Source organism: Aethalodelphis obliquidens, unplaced genomic scaffold, assembly GCF_003676395.1.
Source record: "Aethalodelphis obliquidens isolate GAN/ISIS:26980383/991018 unplaced genomic scaffold, ASM367639v1 scaffold64, whole genome shotgun sequence".
Classification (NCBI taxonomy): Eukaryota; Metazoa; Chordata; class Mammalia; order Artiodactyla; family Delphinidae; genus Aethalodelphis; species Aethalodelphis obliquidens.
In genome coordinates this window covers 10,782,250-10,794,689 of record NW_020838008.1, presented here as the reverse complement: position 1 = coordinate 10,794,689, position 12,440 = coordinate 10,782,250, and the positions used below count along the sequence as shown (strand labels likewise).

General features: G+C 41.1%; 1 pseudogene; it reads right to left on the bottom strand.

Moving 5' to 3' along the window:
- Positions 1–1,113: 1,113 nt before the first annotated feature.
- LOC113610637 (lethal(2) giant larvae protein homolog 2 pseudogene) lies at positions 1,114–6,074 on the bottom strand (annotated as a pseudogene).
- Positions 6,075–12,440: the final 6,366 nt, after the last annotated feature.

Here is a 12,440-nt window from a genome sequence, read left to right as displayed (position 1 = left end):
CAACGGTGAGAGGCCCACGTACCGCAAAAAAAAAAAAAAAAAAAAAAAAAGAATGTAAATTGGCACAGTGGCTGTGGAAAATTGCATGGCAGTTCCTAAAAAAATTAAAAATAGAAATACCATATGATCCAACAATTTCACTTCTGAGTATATACCCAAAAGAATGGAAAGTAGGGTCTCAAAGAGGTATCTGTACACCCATGTTCATAGCACCATTATTCACAATAGCTAAAATGTGAAAGCAACCCACGTGTCCATGGATAGATGAATAAGCAAAATGTCATATATACATACAATGGAACATTATTCAGTCTTGAAGGAAATTCTGCAATATACTATAATATGGGTGAACCTTCAGGACATTATGCCAAGTGAAATAAGCCAGTCACAAAAAGATAAATACTGTATGATTCCATTTATATGAGGTACTTAGAGCAGTCAATATTATACAGACAGAAAGTAGAAAGGTGCTTGCCAGGGGTTGAGGGGAGAGGAGAATGGGGAGTCATTGTTTAATGGTTATAGAGTTTCAGTTTTACAAGATGAAAAAGTTATGTGAATGTATTTAACACCACTGAACTGTACTTAAAAATGGTTAGGATGGTAGATATCACATTATGTATATTTTACCACAATAAAAAAGAAAAATACAGACTTCCCTGGTGGCACAGGGGTTAAAAATCCTCATGCCAATACAGGGGACACGGGTTCGAGCCCTGGTCTGAGAAAATTCCACACGCCACAGAGCAACTAAGCCCCTGCGCCTCAACTACTGAGCCTGTCCTCTACAGCCTGCGAGCCACAACTACTGAAGCCCACACGCCTAGACCCCATGTTCTGCAACAGGAGAAGCCACCTCAATGAGAAGCCCATGCACCACAATGAAGAGCAGCCACTGCTCGCCACAACTAGAGAAAGCCCACACACAGCAAAGAAGACCCAATGAAGGAAGGAAGGAAGGAAGGAAGGAAGGACCTACAGAAACTACACAGAAGAAAGAGAGGAATCAAAGCACAGCTATACAAAAAAACAACAAAACACAAAGGAAGACATCAAGAGAGGAAAAGGCAGACAAAATAATTAAAAGACTAACAAAAAGGGGGTAGTGGGGGTTTAAAAACTGTGCAACATTGACAAAAGGACCAAGATAGTCAAGGCCCAGGAAGGGATAGCCCCAAGGACCTGGGGTGTCTCCTCTCCCGAGGCCAGGAGCAGCAGCAGGGTGGAAAATGGGGGTCCCCCTACCCCCTGCATGGCCCAGTCCATGGGCCTCTCTAGGTGGGGTGGTACCCCAAGGAAGAGGCCTCAGTAGTGTGTGCTTATCATGCAGCCTGGATGCCCCTACCACTCACTCCACTGCAGAAGGAGATAGAGTGACAGCAACTCAGGAGCATCCTCCCCATTGCTGAGGCTGTAACCCACTTGCTAAGAATGGCCAATTGCCACAGTGCCCTTGGTCTCGCTCCAGCGTGCTCTGGATCTCCTTCAGGACCCTCTCATCACTGAGCAGAGCATGCTCCATCTCAGGCCAACCTCCTCTCCTCTCCATCACCTTGGCTGAGTTCCTGGCTCCACCCAAGGCCTTCTCAGGGCCCAATCCATTGCGGGGGCAGCTGTAGTTCTTTGCTTCTGCTGAATCCACCAGACACTGGGGCTCAACCAGCCACTTGGTGGAGAGAGAGGAGTGCTCAAATTTGGAGGGTGAGATCAGGTAGAAACCTTGGCCATATTTGGTCAAGATGCAGAAAGCAATGCTGCTGACATCCACTTAGCAGAAGTAGCTATAATGAACCTGGGGCTTGAGCAGGGGCAGTGAGACCACCTGGACATCACCCACATTGGTGATGACAGCCAGGTGATGTTCCCTATAGTCCTCAGCTCGACAGCTGCGGAAGCAGGCCACAGTGACTCACTGCACCCGCAAGCCCTCTAGGGTGGTTAGCTTCAGCTTCAGCCTGGCACTGACCTTGGGCAGCGCGAAACACCTTGAACTGTTCTTCTGACCCAATGAACAGCTGGTGGCTTCCCTGAATGTCCAGGCTCTTTGACAGGTCATGGGCCACTTCCAGGGACTTGAGAAGGGGCACACTGTGTCCGTCCAGCACCAGGATGCCCACCAGGCATCAGCTGGATCTCCTTGGCCTGCTCCGCTCACACCGGCTCATCCATTCTGTGCTCCTCGGGTGTCACGCACAAGGCAAAGGCAAAGACGGTACTACCATTGGTGCCAGCCCACAGCAAGAGGCAGAGGCGAGAGTTGTCCCTCAGGTAGATGTCAGTGAAGTAGAGGGTCCGGACTAAGCCCGTGAAGGTGTCTGCTGCCGAGTGGGCCTCCATCTTGCACTGCACGGGCGCCAGCTCCATGTTCTGCATGTGGGTCTGCTCTGCCTGGTGCTCCCCTCCTGCACATCTCCTGGAGGGCCAGCGGGCCACTGCTACCTTTTGGACACCCGGCTGCAAAGTGTCCAGCGGAAGGACTGGCACAGAGACGTCTTTAGGGACTTCACATGGGACAGTGGGCCCTCCAAGGCTAGCTGATCACTGAGGTGTGTGCACTTGACAAAGACCTGCTGCTACTGCCGGTGGTCAAAGAGGCTGAAGCCGTGGCTGGTGCCGAAGGCCACGAAGTGCCACTGGGAGTGCAGGGCCAAGAAGGTGACCACAACCAGGGGCTGGCACTGCACCAATACGAAGGGCTGAAAGCCAGGCTCAAAGTGCACAGGCCCCAGGCAGGCACACAGGCGTTCCTGCCCCTTCCAGCGGTAGCCTTCCTGGTCCTGCAGCAGGTCAGCCTCCACCTGCTCCATGGAGTGCTCCACCTCCTCATCATTTAGCTCCAGCACCCTCACCTGCCCTGCCGTGGTGGCCACAACCAGGTAGCCACTGTATTTGCAGAGGAAAACCTTCTGGATGCCCAGCTGAGGATCGTCACTGTGGGGGTCGAAGGAGCCCACCTTACAGAGCAGGGACCACTCATCCTCACCCTGGGCAGTGAGGTTCTCACTGGGGTCTGTGTTGGTGAGGAACACCTGTACAGTGCTGAGTTTGTAGAGCAGCAACAAGCACATGCCACAGGCATCCCAGAACCTCACCATGCTGTCCTCATGCCCCGTGAGTTATGGGCCACTCCACGGTGGAGAGGTGTGTGTTCTGCCAGCTGCCAGCAGTGATGATGTGCTCCCACAGCTTCAGGAGGATGTTGGAGACTTGGTGGGAGCAGGTGATGGCAGAGCAGTTCAGGGAGGCCAGGCAGGGAGGCTAAATCTGCAGCCAACTGGCCATCTGCAGGTCAGTCACCACCAGCTCCTCCTCAGCCAACACCACCTGCGTGTAGGGGTCATCAAAGGTAGCCGCACAGTCCATCTCAACGAGAAGAGTAAAGTCGATGACTCGGGAGAGGAAGTCAGAGGCTGTCTGCTGGCTGTTGTGGACCACCGAGATGCAGTGGCAGTCCCCATAGCCAGCCCACAGCATTACACCCTTGAAGATGGTGAAGGGCAACCCCTGCTTGGTGGTCAGCCAGAAGATGTTGGTAATAGCTTTGCAAGGAAAAGGACCAAAAGGCACACAGCTGTGCAGGGGCTCTGGCTGCTGGGTATCACCGGACATGGGCCACTGGCAGTAGCTGCTGTCAGAATGGCAGCTATCAGATGACCATCCCACTGCCAGCAGATATTCTCCTGTTGCTGGCTGCTGAGGAAATGACAGAGCACGCGGCTGCCCTGCAGGTCCCAGATGACGATGAGCTCCCAGATGTAGCGAATAAGGATCTGGCTGGGGTGCCAAGGATGCTCCTGCAGAGCCTCCACCACCTCAAACACCCACAGATGGAGGGCCTCCTCTGGAAACTATGTTCATAGCAGCACTATTTACAATAGCCAAGACATGGAAACAACCTAAATGTCCATCAACAGATGAATGGATAAAGAAGATGTGATATGTGTGTATATATGTATATATACACACAATGGAATATTACTCAACCATTAAAAAGAATGAAATAATGCCATCTGCAGCAACATGAATGGACCTAGAGATTATCGTACTAAGTGAAGTAAGTCAGAAAAAGACAAATACCATATTATATCACTTATATGTGGAATCTAAAACAGGACACAAATGAACATATCTATGGAACAGAAAGAGACTCACAGACATAGAGAACAAACTTGTGGTTGCCAAGAGGGAGGGAGGATGTGGGAGGGAAGTATTGGGAGTTTGGGATTAGCAGATGCAAGCTATCATATAAAGGATGGATAAACAACAAGGTCCTACTGTATAGCACAGGGAACTATATTCAATATCCTGTGATTAAACCAAATGGAAAAAAAATGAAAAATATATATATGTATGATTGAGTCACAATGCTGTATAGCAGAAATTAACACAATATTGTAAATCAACTATACTTCAATAAAAAGTTTTTTAAAAAGAAAAAGAATAGACTAGAAAATATCAAAGTATATCTCCCATAATACCAATAAGTGTTATTTTATGACACTTGTTTCAGTTATGAGTATAGGCGCACACAAATGACATGGTGGGTTACAATATTAACCATACTGATACTTGTTACTGTGAGTCACAGTATAAAATGTGTGTTTTTTTCATGGTATAAAATGTTTGAAAGCTACTGCTCTCTCGTACCTAACCTAGAGGGATGCCTAATACTCTATGAATGCTTAGTGAATTGAACAAACTGAGTAGTATGATACAATACATTTATTACAACTTCAAAGCTTCCACTTTAAAAGAATATAAAGTATAATGGCTATTGGAACAAAAGTAAATGGATTCTGGGCTATGTGAAGCTATAGGGGACAAGGTGGAGAAGGAGTAGAGAGGGATCCGAATACTTCCTGTTATATTTCAACAGACTTTCTCCCCAATAACTAAAATGTGTCTATATTTAAGGAAGATTAAATACAATTTTGGCTAAGTTCACTTTGGAAAGCTTTTCTTGTTCACTGAAATCACCTCACGATTATAAAGTTCTACATCTTTAAAATATCTGGTATAGGTAATTCCACCATGATTCACAAAAGGATCTTTCAGAGGAAAAAGCAAACAAACAAAAAAAACAAAAAAAAACAAAAAACCTAACAAGACAATGAACTCAATGGTAACAGTAAATCTTTTTCTGTCAGTAATTAACATCAAATGAAAAAATATTAAACTCTTTAGTCAAAAGACAAAGAGTGGTTGAACGAATTAAAAAAACAAGACTCAACTATATGCTGTCTAAAAAGGACACACATGGGCTTCCCTGGTGGCACAGTGGTTGAGAATCTGCCTGCCAATGCAGGGGACACGGGTTCGAGCCCTGGTCCGGGAAGATCCCACATGCTGCAGAGCAACTAGGCCCGTGAGCCACAACTACTGAGCCTGCGCGTCTGGAGCCTGTGCTCCGCAACAAGAGAGGCCGCGATAGTGAGAGGCTCGCGCACTGCGATGAAGAGTGGCCCCCGCTTGCCGCAACTGAAGAAAGCCCTCGCACAGAAACGAAGACCCAACACAGCCATAAATAAATAAATAAAATAAAATAAAATAAAATAAAATAAAAAATAAAAAGGACACACAGGTTGAAAGTGAAGGGATGGAAAAAGATATTCCACGGAAATAGTAACCAAAATAGAGCAGGGTTGGCTATACTTATATCACACAAAATAGATTATAAGTCAAAAATTGTCATAAGAGACAGAAGGACGTTATACTGATAAAAGTGCCAATCTACCAACAAGATATAAGAATTATATATATCACACACATCAGAGCACCTAAATATATAAAGCAAACATTGATAGTTTGAAGGGAGAAATAAACAATATAAGACAAGACAATAATGGTAAGAGACTCCGCTCTCAGTAATGGATAGAACATCCAGACAGAAGAACAAAAAGGAAACAGAGGACTTGAACAAAACTATAGACTAAATGGACCTAACAGACATACAGAGTAAGTCCCTTACATACAAACCTTCGAGTTGTGAACTTTCGAAGATGGGAACGTGTGTTCGCATGTCCAATCACGTAAATTAGTTCACTTGTCTGGCGTACATTGTCACGTGCATGCATCCTCTACAAGTAGTTGTGCTTCTGTGTACTTTACTGTACAGTACTGTACAGAGTACAGTAGTACAGTATCTTTATTTCAGCTAGATCTGCAAGAGGACGACTTTATTGAACTCCTTGCTGTGCAAAATGAGGAGATTACTAATGAAGACCTGATGGAACTAGAGGCCCAGAGAAAGGACGAAGAGAGACAAGAGAAAGAAGAAGTAACTGAAGAACCGAAGAGATTCACGATGCAGGAAATGGCAAGGGGATTTTCTTTATTTGAGGAGGCACTGTTAGTTTTTGAGGCATAGGACCGGAACATAGAACAGTACACAAAGGTTGCAGCAGCCATTCAGAATGCAATCCAGTGCTACCATGTCATCTATGATGAGAAAAAAAGAGCTACCACCCAGACATCACTGGTTCATTTTTTCAAGAGGGTAGACAGAAATAATTCCAGCAAGGAACCAGAACCTGTGCCATCGTCAGGTGTGAGTTAAAACTGCAGCTTGCCCTCTGTCTCCTATTGTTGTCTTAACAAATTTAAGAAGATTGGAATTATACCAAATATCTTTTCTGACCACAATGGAATGAAACTAGCAGTCAACAGTAGACAAAAAACTGGAAAAATGAACAAATGTGGAAATTAAACAACAATAATCTTGAACAACAATTGGATTTAAAAGGAAATTTGAAAATACCTTGAGATAAACAAAAACACAACATATCAAAACATATGAGATTCAACAAAAGCAGTACTAAGAGGGAAGTTTATTGTCATAAATGCTTCATTAAAAAAGAAAAAAAATCTCAAACAACCTAACTTTACACTCCAAGAAGCTAGAAAAAGAATAAATTAAGCCTACAGTTATAAAAAAGATGGGAATAAGAAAGATCAGAACATAAGTAAGTGAAATAGAAAAACAAGTGAAAAAAACCAATGAAACTAAGAGTTGATATTTTGAAAAGATAAATAAAATTGACAAACTCTTAGAAAGACTAAGAAAAAAAGAGGTGACAAAATAAAATGAAAGAGAAGACATTAAAAACGATGCCACAGAAATTAAAAAGATCGTAAGTGACCAGTATGAACAATTATACACCAACGAACTGGATAATCTAGAAATAACGGATAAATTCCTAGAAACATACAACCTACCAAGACCTAATCATAAAGAAAAACAAAGTCTAGGGAGTTCCCTGGTGGCCTAGTGGTTAGGATTCTGGGCTTTCACTGCTGTGGCCTGGGATCAGTCCCTGGTCAGGGAACTGAGATCCCACAACCTGCATGGCACAGCCAAAAAAAAAAAAAAGTCTCAACAGACCTATAACTTGTATGAAGGTTGAATCAATAATCAAAAATCTCCCAAGGAAGAAAAGCCCAGGACCAGATGGCTTCACTAATGAATTCTACCAAACACTTTAAAAGAATTAATGCCAATCTGTCTCAAGCTCTTCCAAAAACTTGAAGAGAAGTATACACTTCCAAATTCATTTATGAAGTCAGCATTATCCTGATACCAAAGCCAGAAAAAGACACTACAAGAAAAGAAAACTACAGGCCAATATCCCAGATGAATACAAATGCAAAAAAAACCAAAAAACAAAATACTAGCAAACCAAATTCAACAGCTTTTTTTAAAAGGACTGTAGATCATGACCAAGTGGGATTTATCCCTGGGATGCAAAGATGTTGGTTCAACATATACAAATCAATAAATGTGATACACCACAATACCAGAATATAGAATAAAAATTACACAATCATCTCAATAGATGAACAAAAAGCACTTGACAAAATTCAAATATCCTTTTATGATAAAAACTTTCAAAAAACTAGGAATATAAGGAAATTACCTCAACATAATAAAAGCCATATATGACAAGCCCACAGCTAACCTCACACTAAATGGTAAAAAATTGAAAGCTTTTCCTTTAATATTAGTAACAGACAAGGATAACTGCTCTTGCTACTTCTATTTAACACAGTACTAGAAATTATAGCTAGAACATTTAGGTAAGAAAAAGAAATAAAAGGCATCCAAATTGGAAAGAAAGAAGTAAAACTTTCCATGTTTGCAAATGACAATATCTTATATATAGAAAAAAGACTACACCAAGAAACTGTTAGAACTAATAAATTCAGTAAATTTGCAGGATACAAAGATCAGTTGTATTTCTATATACTAACACTGAACTATCTGAAAAGAAAATTAAAGAAACAATCTCATTCATAATAGCATAAAAAACAACAGCATATTTAGGAATAAATTTAAACAAGGATGGGAAAGACCCATGCACTGAAAACTATAAGACGTTGATAAAGACACAAACAAATGGAAAGATATCCATATTCATGGATTGAAGAATTAATATTGTTAAAATGTCCATACTACCCAAAGTGATCTACAGATTCTATGTAACCCCTATCAAAATTCCAACAGCATTTTTCACAGAAGTAGAAAAAGCAATCCTAAAACTCATATGGAAACACCAAAGAACCTGAATAGATAAAGCAATCTTGCAAAACTGGAGGCACTCCACTTCCTGATTTCAAAATATATTACAGAGCTACAATAGTCAAAACAGTACTGTACTGGCATAAAGACAGAGATTTGGACCAATGGAACAGACTAGAGAGCCCAGAAATAAACATATGCATACATGGTCAACTGATCTTTGACAAAAGTGCAAAGAATACACAATGGGGAAAGGATAATCTCTTCAACAAATGGTGTTGGGAAAACTGAATATCTATATGCTAAAGAATGAAATAATACCCTTATCTTATACCATACACAGAAATCAACTCAAAATGGATTAACATTTAAAGAAGAATTCTGAAAGTGTAAATCTCCTAGAAGAAAATGTTGGGGAAAAGCTTTATTGGTCTTGAATATGATTTTTTTGTATATGACAACAACAGCCCAGGCAACAAAAGCAAAACAGTCAACTGGGACTACATCAAACTAAAAAGCTCCTTTATAGCAACAGAAACAACAGAGTGAAAAGGCAATTTATGGACTCAGAGAAAATAGTTGAAAACTATATAACTTATAAGGGGTTAATATCCAAAATATGTAAGGAAGTCCTACAACTCAACAGCCAAAAACCAAAACCTGATTTTAAAGTGAACTAAGGACTTGAATAGGCATCTCTCCAAAGCAGACATATAAATGGCTATCAGGTATATGAAAAAATGCTTCAGGGCTTCACTGGTGGCGCAGTGGTTGAGAATCTGCCTGCTAATGCAGGGGACACGGGTTCGAGCCCTGGTATGGGAGGATCCCACATGCCACGGAGCAACTAGGCCCGTGAGCCACAACTACTGAGCCTGCGCGTCTGGAGCCTGTGCTCCGCAACAAGAGAGGCCGCGACAGTGAAAGGCCCGCGCACCGCGATGAAGAGTGGCCCCCGCTTGCCACAACTAGAGAAAGTCCTCGCACAGAAACGAAGACCCAACACAGCAAAACTAAATAAATTAATTAATAAACTCCTACCCCCAACATCTTCTTAAAAAAAAAAAAATGCTCCACAGTCTATAACCATCAGGGAAATACAAATCAAATCAAAGCCACAATGAAATATCACCTCACTCCTGTAAGGATGGTTATTATTTAAAAAAAAAAAAAAAAAAAAAGGAAAAGACCACAAGTGTTGGTTAGGATGTGGAGAAATTGGAACCCTTGTGCACTGTTGGTGGGAAAGAAAAATAGTGTAGCCACTATGGTTAACAGTATAGAGGTTCCTCAAAAGATTAAAAACAGAACTACTGGGACTTCCCCGGTGGTCTGGTGGTTAAGAATCTGCACTTCCAATGCAGGGGGCATGGGTTTGATCCCTGGTCGAGGAACTAAGATCCCGCATGCTGTGCGGTGTAGCCAAAAAATAAAAATAGAACTACCATATGACCAAGCAATTCCAGTTCTAGGTATTTATCCAAAAGAATTGAAACTAGGATCTCAAAGAAATCTCCCATGTTCATTACACTCCATTACAGCACCAGTCACAATAGCCAAGACGTGAAAAAGCATGAATGTCTATCAACAGATGAATAAAGTCATAGTGGTATACACATACAATGGATTATTATTTAGCCTTTAAAAAGAAGGAAACTCTGCAATATGTGACAACATGGATGAACCTTGAAGATATTATCCTAAGTAAAATAAACCAGTCACAGAAAGGCAAATATTGCATGATTTCACTTATACAAGGTATCTAAAATAGTCCAGTTCATAGAATCAAAATGTGTAATGGTGGTTTCCAGGAGCCAGAGAGAGGGGATGTGTGAATTATTAATCAACAGGCATAAAGTTTCAGTTAAGCAAGATGAATAAGTTCTAGAGATCTGCGCTACAACACTGTATCTATCCTATAGTCAACAATACTGTATTGTATACTTAAAAAACTACTAAGAGGATAAATCTCATGCTAAGTGTTATTAAAATTAAACTCTGAAATGGGTTAAAATCAATGTGTTGACAGGACTGTGTTCCTTTCTGAGGCTCTGTAGGATAATTTGTTTCTTGCCTTTTCCACTCTCTAGAGGCCTTCCACATTCCTTGGCTTATTGCCCTCTTTTTTCATCTTCAGAGCCATCACCATCGGACTAAGTCTTTCTCACACTGCTAGCTCTCTGGTTCTTTGTTATGCCTCTCTCTTCAATTTATACAAATTATAATTACATTAGGACCATCTGGATAATCTAGGATAATCTCTCTACACATGGCAGAGTGAATAATGTCCTCCAAAGATATCCAAGCCTGAGTTCCTGGAACCTATGATTGCTACCATATATGGAAAAAGGGACTTTTGCATATGTAATTAAATTAAGGATTTTGAAATGGGGAGATTATCCTAGATTATCTGGATGAACTCTAAATATACTTGCAAGTGTTCTTATAATAGGGAGATTGAGGGAGATTTCATGAAAGAGAGGTGAAGGAGATATGACAGAAGCAGAGATTAGAGAGATGTGCTTCAAAGATAAAGGGGCCCCAAACCAAGGAATACAAGTGGCCACTAGAAGATGAAAAAAACAAGAAAAGGGACTTTCCATTCAGAGACTCCAGAAAAAAATCAGCCCTGAAAACATTTTGACTTTAGCCCAGTAAAAACTGATGTTGGCTTTCTGACATCCAGAACTGTAAGAGAATAAATGTGTGTTGTTTTAAGCAACAGAACTTGTAGCAACAATAGGAAACTAATATACCATCATCTCAAGGTCTGTTGATTACCAACCTTAATTCCATCTGAAACCTTCATTCCATTTTTCCATTCCATTTTGAATTTAATATAGTCACAGTTTCCAGGAATTAGGACATGGACATCTTGGGTGTAAGGGCATTATACTGCCTACCACAACTTTACACACAGTGAAAGTCCAGATGAACAAAATATGTCGATGTCAAACATTAACAGAAAATGTAGGAGAATGTGTTCATAATCTTGGGTGTGTAAAAGGCCTTAAGACAACAAAGTTGTTAAGACATCTTTTTTAAAAAATGATACATTTGCTTCCATCAAAGTTTTAAAATTCTGTAAGCTAAATAATACGATATATAAAGTAATAATACAAGCAACAAGCTGGCAGAAAACATTTGTAACATATATAACCAAGCATTAATAGCCCATTTTATACTAGTAAAAAATAGAAAACGACTTAAGTTTCCATCATTAGGGGAATGATTAACTAAATTGTACATTTATCCATACAATAGGTTACCTACAGCAGTTTAAAAGAATGAGGGAGAATCTTTCTGATTCTTTGCAAAAATCTCCAAGACATATTGACATTTTAGACAGTTATAGAACAGCATGTACTGTGTGATGCTATTTTAAGAGAGGAAACAACATGCACCAAACAAAGTCATAAAGTATTTCCCCCAACTTTATGAGGATATCAGCAATTACCTCTGGGGAAAAGAGTAGCAGCAAAGGGAAACATTAATTCTGTTCTATAACATTTGAATGCAGACACATTCATGTATAAACTGCATAATATTTTTTAAAGCACAGTTTTGTCTTGCTCATCACTGTATCCAAGCAGCCTGCACAGTACTTGATATGTAATGTTTGTTTAGTGAATGAAATCCAAAGAGATGGGACTTATTGCTAATGCTAAATCCCGTGCTAGTGAGAAAATGCCCTGGTTATACCTAAATTCTTCCTGCTTCAAGCCCCATTTGGTCTTCCTTTGGGAACTGCTTTGGGGAAACTGGAAGCCTGAGCCAGAAGTGTGTGCATGCGTGCACGTGCTAGCATGTATAATAATTTATATTCTTTATGTTTAATCCAGACAACAAGCCTGCAAAGTAGTCACCCTCATACCCATTTTACAAATGAGGAAATTAAGGCTTAGATAAGGGACTAACTGAATGA